Source organism: Engystomops pustulosus, chromosome 9 (genome assembly GCF_040894005.1).
Source record: "Engystomops pustulosus chromosome 9, aEngPut4.maternal, whole genome shotgun sequence".
NCBI lineage: Eukaryota > Metazoa > Chordata > Amphibia > Anura > Leptodactylidae > Engystomops > Engystomops pustulosus.
The window spans coordinates 7354846-7364641 of NC_092419.1; positions in this window are offsets into that span (position 1 = coordinate 7354846).

A 9796-nucleotide genomic window follows, 5' to 3' on the forward strand; every position below is an offset into this window, starting at 1 on the left:
TTGGCAAACAAAAAACCTTTGTTTTTAGTAATGAAAAGTGAAGTATTTTGGAAGTGCAGCTGCTCAGAGTTTGTGCATTTTTGCGCCCTTTTAGCGACTTTTTAGGCGCAAATTTGTGATAGATCCCGTGCAAACATCTGCATTTCAGCCTCTCACTATGTCAGATAAGGCGCAGGGACTCAAAACCACTAAGTGCCAAACTTTGCCGTGCGCCAGAATATGGCGCATTAATGCGCCAAATTACCGTGACGCGCCAGATTTTTGTGCAAAAACAGTCTAACAGACTATGATTAATGTCCCCCTTTATGTGCAGAGACGAAGCCCTGAACGTCCTGTCACCTTTTCTCAATCTCGTTCCATTATTAGTCACAATTGAGATCTATGATGGTAGGGGGAAAAATTTGAGACAAATTTGGCGCAAAATAATCGGACATGAGACAATTCCAAAGCGCATTTACTAAGGCAGAACTGGATCCATCATAAATCACAAGCCAAAAAAAAGGACAAACCAGGCACAAAAATAGGCGAAGCGGAGACCCCCCTATGATTAATGTCCCCCTATATTTTTGGGGGAGTCCATTTCGGCAGCAGTCGTACCAGAGCTGACTCGGGAGAATCTATATAGGTTTGGAGCTTGATAGTTTCATGGCTGTGTTGGATCACAGGATTCTTTTAAAATTTCCATCGATTATGGGAAACCCCAAATAAATTAATTTAATTTATTTGGTTATTTCAGCCCAAAAGAGCACTTTTTGTACCCATTTTATCCATGTCAGGTGAATTAGGGAACAGTATAGGAATTCCTTTCCCCCTATTCATTTGTATTAGCAGGTTCCCGGTTTTAGGTCTATTGTATGTTTCCAATTGTTATGGTAACTGTATCTGTATGTGATATGTGAATGTTTGTTGTTTGTTGCGGTTATTGGCTGTGGCACCATCATTTCCCCTCTTGGTGGAATAATTTTGTATCTTATCTCATCCAGTTTGCATGGTATTACCATCTGCTGATACGGAGGTTGCGTCGCACGCTTGTGCATTTTTGTAATATCGGATTCATACAATCGAGATAATTCACTGAGCAAAGTTTGCCAAATAGTTGCAAACTAGACAATCTAATAATATCTAAATAATCCAACAGTAATAATTGGGATTAAGTCTCATTTATCCTAGAGTTAGGGAAGCAGGGACTCCTTGCATCATGCATTACTACAGGCAGTTACATATAAGATAGGTTCCATAGGTTTGTTCTTAAGTTGAATTTGTATGTAAGTCGGAACCGTATATATTTTATAATTGTAGCTTCAGACAAAAATTTTTTTGTCCTGGTGACAATTGCAATTTAATTTTTTTTTTCTGTAATGGGATCAAGGATTATGAATAAAGCTTCATTACAGACACCTTACAGCTGATCATTGCAGACTGGGACTATAGTAACATCCAGAGAGGTCACCAGAGGTCACAGGGGGCAGAGGGGTCTGTCTGTAACTAGGGGTCGTCTGTAAGTCGGGTGTCCTTAAGTAGGGGACCGCCTGTATGTTGTTTACGGTCCAATCCTTGGGCAGTGCTTGGTTCATGAATGTAGCCATCAGACAATCTGTTTCAAGGACCCAGGACTGTTTGCCCAAAAACCATCAGGAGGATCTTTTCAAGCCCCCAATATACAATTATGGCAAGAAAATTTTTTCCATAAAGAACATTGGAGAATTTAACTAGATTTTTGGAACTTCAAGTGATAAAAAAATTGTCGTCATCTAATGAGGAAGTAGAGAAACATCTAAAACCAGGCTCAATAATGCAACATATGTATCGAAAAAATAACAAATTACAAATTTTATATGGACAATGGGGGTTATTTATCATTGGGCGGCTCCCTGGGACAGTTCTATGTCTATTTTTGGAGCTCCGCTGCCCATCAGACTCATAAAAGTGGTCTTTACTTTTCAAAAAGTCCCAAAAAAGTCTCGAAATGCATAAACAGTCTCAGGACATAGAGCAGCAGGGACTTTTTATGAGACTTTTTGCATGACTCTGGCTTTGCACGGTGTTGCCCCAGTGGCAGTTCTAGGGTTACACCAGATTAATGGAGAGGTCTATATTGTCCTGTGAGACATTTTAGCAGTGAAAAGTCTCAAAAAACTTCAATACGACTACTTTGAGTCTTCTGATACACCAAAAAAGCCCCGGAAAACCAATGATAAATGACCCCCATAGAGTTTAATTCTATGTAATTCTATATCATAGAAGCCTTGATACAGCGGCTCAGCTCTGTGCATGGGGGATACCTATATAATGGCAGATTAGATACAGCATCTCAGTTCTATGCATGGGGGATACCTATATAATGGCAGATTAGATACAGCAGCTCAGCTCTATGCATGGGGGATACCTATATAATGGCAGATTAGATACAGCAGCTCAGCTCTATGCATAGGGGATACCTATATAATGGCAGATTAGATACAGCAGCTCAGCTCTATGCATAGGGGATACCTTTATAATGGCAGATTAGATACAGCAGCTCAGCTCTATGCATGGGGGATACCTATAAAATGGCAGATTAGATACAGCAGCTCAGCTCTATGCATGGGGGATACCTATATAATGGCAGATTAGATACAGCAGCTCAGCTCTATGCATGGGGGATACCTTTATAATGGCAGATTAGATACAGCAGCTCAGCTCTATGCATAGGGGATACCTATAGAATGGCAGATTAGATACAGCAGCTCAGCTCTATGCATGGGGGATACCTATTTAATGGCAGATTAGATACAGCAGCTCAGTTCTATGCATGGGGGATACCTATATACTGGCAGATTAGATACAGCAGCTCAGCTCTATGCATGGGGGATACCTATATAATGCAGATTAGATACAGCAGCTCAGCTCTATGCATGGGGGATACCTATATAATGGCAGATTAGATACAGCAGCTCAGCTCTATGCATAGGGGATACCTATATAATGGCAGATTAGATACAGCGGCTCAGCTCTATGCATGGGGGATACCTATAGAATGGCAAATTAGATACAGCAGCTCAGCTCTATGCATGGGGGATACCTATAGAATGGCAGATTAGATACAGCAGCTCAGCTCTATGCATGGGGGATACCTATTTAATGGCAGATTAGATACAGCAGCTCAGTTCTATGCATGGGGGATACCTATATAATGGCAGATTAGATACAGCAGCTCAGCTCTATGCATAGGGGATACCTATACAATGGCAGATTAGATACAGCGGCTCAGCTCTATGCATGGGGGATACCTATATAAGGGCAGATTAGATACAGCAGCTCAGCTCTATGCATAGGGGATACCTTTATAATGGCAGATTAGATACAGCAGCTCAGCTCTATGCATGGGGGATACCTATAGAATGGCAGATTAGATACAGCAGCTCATATCAATGCATGGGGGATACCTATATAATGGCAGATTAGATACAGCAGCTCAGATCTATGCCTGGGGGACACCTATATAGTGGTAGATTAGATACAGCAGCTCAGCTCTATGCATGGGGATACCTATATAATGGCAGATTAGATACAGCAGCTCAGCTCTATGCATGGGGGATACCTATATAATGGCAGATTAGATACAGCAGCACAGCTCTATGCATGTGGGATACCTATATAATGGCAGATTAGATAAAGCAGCTCAGCTCTATGCATGGGGGATACCTATATAAGGGCAGATTAGATACAGCAGCTCAGCTCTATGCATAGGGGATACCTTTATAATGGCAGATTAGATACAGCAGCTCAGCTCTATGCATGGGGGATACCTATAGAATGGCAGATTAGATACAGCAGCTCAGCTCTATGCATGGGGGATACCTATATAATGGCAGATTAGATACTGCAGCTCAGATCAATGCAGGGGGATACCTATATAGTGGTAGATTAGATACAGCAGCTCAGCTCTATGCATGGGGGATACCTATATAATGGCAGATTAGATACAGCAGCTCAGCTCTATGCATGGGGGATACCTATATAATGGCAGATTAGATACAGCAGCACAGCTCTATGCATGTGGGATACCTATATAATGGCAGATTAGATACAGCAGCACAGCTCTATGCATGTGGGATACCTATATAAGGGCAGATTAGATACAGCAGCTCAGCTCTATGCATAGGGGATACCTTTATAATGGCAGATTAGATACAGCAGCTCAGCTCTATGCATAGGGGATACCTTTATAATGGCAGATTAGATACAGCAGCTCAGCTCTATGCATGGGGGATACCTATAGAATGGCAGATTAGATACAGCAGCTCAGCTCTATGCATGGGGGATACCTATATAATGGCAGATTAGATACTGCAGCTCAGATCAATGCAGGGGGGATACCTATATAATGGCAGATTAGATACAGCAGCTCAGCTCTATGCATGGGGAATACCTATATAATGGCAGATTAGATACAGCAGCTCAGATCTGTGCATGGGGGATACCTATATATTGGCAGATTAGATACAGCAGCTCAGATCTATGCATGGGGGATACCTATATAATGGCAGATTAGATACAGCAGCTCAGATCTATGCATGGGGGATACCTATATAATAGCAGATTAGATACAGCAGCTCAGATCTGTGCATGGGGGATACCTATATATTGGCAGATTAGATACAGCAGCTCAGCTCTATGCATAGGGGATACCTATATAATGGCAGATTAGATACTGCAGCTCAGCTCTATGCATAGGGGATACCTATAGAATGGCAGATTAGATACAGCAGCTCAGCTCTATGCATGGGGAATACCTATATAATGGCAGATTAGATACTGCAGCTCAGATCAATGCAGGGGGGATACCTATATAATGGCAGATTAGATACAGCAGCTCAGCTCTATGCATGGGGAATACCTATATAATGGCAGATTAGATACAGCAGCTCAGATCTGTGCATGGGGGATACCTATATATTGGCAGATTAGATACAGCAGCTCAGATCTATGCATGGGGGATACCTATATAATGGCAGATTAGATACAGCAGCTCAGATCTATGCATGGGGGATACCTATATAATAGCAGATTAGATACAGCAGCTCAGATCTGTGCATGGGGGATACCTATATATTGGCAGATTAGATACAGCAGCTCAGCTCTATGCATGGGGGATACCTATAATGGCAGATTAGATACTGCAGCTCAGCTCTATGCATAGGGGATACCTATAGAATGGCAGATTAGATACAGCAGCTCAGCTCTATGCATGGGGGATACCTATATAATAGCAGATTAGATACAGCAGCTCAGCTCTGTGCATGGGGGATACCTATATAATGGCAGATTAGATACAGCAGCTCAGCTCTATGCATAGGGGATACCTATAGAATGGCAGATTAGATACAGCAGCTCAGCTCTATGCATGGGGGATACCTATATAATAGCAGATTAGATACAGCAGCTCAGCTCTATGCATGGGGAATACCTATACAATGGCAGATTAGATACAGCGGCTCAGCTCTATGCATGGGGGATACCTATATAAGGGCAGATTAGATACAGCAGCTCAGCTCTATGCATAGGGGATACCTTTATAATGGCAGATTAGATACAGCAGCTCAGCTCTATGCATGGGGGATACCTATAGAATGGCAGATTAGATACAGCAGCTCATATCAATGCATGGGGGATACCTATATAATGGCAGATTAGATACAGCAGCTCAGATCTATGCCTGGGGGACACCTATATAGTGGTAGATTAGATACAGCAGCTCAGATCTGTGCATGGGGATACCTATATAATGGCAGATTAGATACAGCAGCACAGCTCTATGCATGTGGGATACCTATATAATGGCAGATTAGATACAGCAGCACAGCTCTATGCATGTGGGATACCTATATAAGGGCAGATTAGATACAGCAGCTCAGCTCTATGCATAGGGGATACCTTTATAATGGCAGATTAGATACAGCAGCTCAGCTCTATGCATGGGGGATACCTATAGAATGGCAGATTAGATACAGCAGCTCAGCTCTATGCATGGGGGATACCTATATAATGGCAGATTAGATACTGCAGCTCAGATCAATGCAGGGGGGATACCTATATAATGGCAGATTAGATACAGCAGCTCAGCTCTATGCATGGGGAATACCTATATAATGGCAGATTAGATACAGCAGCTCAGATCTGTGCATGGGGGATACCTATATATTGGCAGATTAGATACAGCAGCTCAGATCTATGCATGGGGGATACCTATATAATGGCAGATTAGATACAGCAGCTCAGATCTATGCATGGGGGATACCTATATAATAGCAGATTAGATACAGCAGCTCAGATCTGTGCATGGGGGATACCTATATATTGGCAGATTAGATACAGCAGCTCAGCTCTATGCATGGGGGATACCTATAATGGCAGATTAGATACTGCAGCTCAGCTCTATGCATAGGGGATACCTATAGAATGGCAGATTAGATACAGCAGCTCAGCTCTATGCATGGGGAATACCTATATAATGGCAGATTAGATACTGCAGCTCAGATCAATGCAGGGGGGATACCTATATAATGGCAGATTAGATACAGCAGCTCAGCTCTATGCATGGGGAATACCTATATAATGGCAGATTAGATACAGCAGCTCAGATCTGTGCATGGGGGATACCTATATATTGGCAGATTAGATACAGCAGCTCAGATCTATGCATGGGGGATACCTATATAATGGCAGATTAGATACAGCAGCTCAGATCTATGCATGGGGGATACCTATATAATAGCAGATTAGATACAGCAGCTCAGATCTGTGCATGGGGGATACCTATATATTGGCAGATTAGATACAGCAGCTCAGCTCTATGCATGGGGGATACCTATAATGGCAGATTAGATACTGCAGCTCAGCTCTATGCATAGGGGATACCTATAGAATGGCAGATTAGATACAGCAGCTAAGCTCTATGCATGGGGGATACCTATATAATAGCAGATTAGATACAGCAGCTCAGCTCTGTGCATGGGGGATACCTATATAATGGCAGATTAGATACAGCAGCTCAGCTCTATGCATAGGGGATACCTATAGAATGGCAGATTAGATACAGCAGCTCAGCTCTATGCATGGGGGATACCTATATAATAGCAGATTAGATACAGCAGCTCAGCTCTATGCATGGGGAATACCTATATAAGGGCAGATTAGATACAACAGCTCAGCTCTATGCATAGGGGATACCTTTATAATGGCAGATTAGATACAGCAGCTCAGCTCTATGCATGGGGGATACCTATAGAATGGCAGATTAGATACAGCAGCTCAGATCAATGCATGGGGGGTACCTATATAATGGCAGATTAGATACAGCAGCTCAGATCTATGCATGGGGGACACCTATATAGTGGTAGATTAGATACAGCAGCTCAGCTCTATGCATGGGGGATACCTATATAATAGCAGATTAGATACAGCAGCTCAGCTCTATGCATAGGGGATACCTATATAATGGCAGATTAGATACAGCAGCTCAGATCAATGCATGGGGGATACCTTTATAATGGCAGATTAGATACAGCAGCTCAGCTCTATGCATGGGGGATACCTATATAATGGCAGATTAGATACTGCAGCTCAGATCAATGCAGGGGGGATACCTATATAATGGCAAATTAGATACAGCAGCTCAGCTCTATGCATGGGGAATACCTATATAATGACAGATTAGATACAGCAGCTCAGATCTGTGCATGGGGGATACCTATATAATGGCAGATTAGATACAGCAGCTCAGATCTATGAATGGGGGACACCTATATAGTGGTAGATTAGATACAGCAGCTCAGCTCTATGCATGGGGGATACCTATATAATGGCAGATTAGATACAGCAGCTCAGCTCTATGCATGGGGGATACCTATATAATGGCAGATTAGATACAGCAGCTCAGATCTATGCATAGGGGATACCTATATAATGGCAGATTAGATACAGCAGCTCAGATCAATGCATGGGGGATACCTTTATAATGGCAGATTAGATACAGCAGCTCAGCTCTATGCATGGGGGATACCTATATAATGGCAGATTAGATACTGCAGCTCAGATCAATGCAGGGGGGATACCTATATAATGGCAAATTAGATACAGCAGCTCAGCTCTATGCATGGGGAATACCTATATAATGACAGATTAGATACAGCAGCTCAGATCTGTGCATGGGGGATACCTATATAATGGCAGATTAGATACAGCAGCTCAGATCTATGAATGGGGGACACCTATATAGTGGTAGATTAGATACAGCAGCTCAGCTCTATGCATGGGGGATACCTATATAATGGCAGATTAGATACTGCAGCTCAGCTCTATGCATAGGGGATACCTATAGAATGGCAGATTAGATACAGCAGCTCAGCTCTATGCATGGGGGATACCTATATAACAGCAGATTAGATACAGCAGCTCAGATCTGTGCATGGGGGATACCTATATATTGGCAGATTAGATACAGCAGCTCAGCTCTATGCATGGGGGATACCTATATAATGGCAGATTAGATACTGCAGCTCAGCTCTATGCATAGGGGATACCTATAGAATGGCAGATTAGATACAGCAGCTCAGCTCTATGCATGGGGGATACCTATATAACAGCAGATTAGATACAGCAGCTCAGATCTGTGCATGGGGGATACCTATATAATGGCAGATTAGATACAGCAGCTCAGCTCTATGCATAGGGGATACCTATAGAATGGCAGTTTAGATACAGCAGCTCAGCTCTATGCATGGGGGATACCTATATAATAGCAGATTAGATACAGCAGCTCAGCTCTATGCATGGGGGATACCTATATAATGGCAGATTAGATACAGCAGCACAGCTCTATGCATGGGGATACCTATATGATGGCAGATTAGATACAGCAGCTCAGATCTGTGCATGGGGGATACCTATATAATGGCAGATTAGATACAGCAGCTCAGATCTGTACATCGGGGATACCTATATAATGGCAGATTAGATACAGAAGCTCAGCTCTATGCATGGGGGATACCTATATAATAGCAGATTAGATACAGCGGCTCAGCTCTATGCATGGGGGATACCTATATAATGGCAGATTAGATACAGAAGCTCAGATCTGTGCATGGGGGATACCTATATATTGGCAGATTAGATACAGCAGCTCAGCTCTATGCATACCCTGTGAGTGTAACCTCTAAGTATCATGTGCCTTGTTGCCCGCCTGTTCCCCGGCTGCTTTCAGTAAAGATTTTTGCTGTTTGGAGCATTTGTGTCGGTGCCATGTGACTCTTGTGACTCCATCTGTTACACATTATACATGGATTTTGCCCTGTGAAGTTATAAAACTCCGGATAATTTGTATTTAGTCCAAATGTTTCACTCTCTGCACATAAATTTGACTGGACATTTATTAATGTGTGATCCAAGAACATCCAAAAAAGACCGGATTATGCATTGGTGGTGTGTGCTCACACTGCTGTGCTCCGTGCTCTCTGCAGACATTGTTAGGTATTGGCCTGGAGAGCTGTGTAATCAGACCTTTGTGTGTAGCAGCAGGGCTGTGAAATATGGGTTTATATTGCAGGATTATAGATTCTCTAAAATACAGGGGGGGGGGGGTCCTCACACTGCTGTGCTCTGTGCTCACTGCAGCCATTGTTAGCTATTGTCACTGGGGATCTGTGTAATCATACATTTGTGTGTAGCAGCAGGGCTGTGAAATATGGGTTTATATTCCAGGATTATAGATGATCTAAAATACATTGGGGGGGGGGGGGGGTCGAGGTCCTCACAC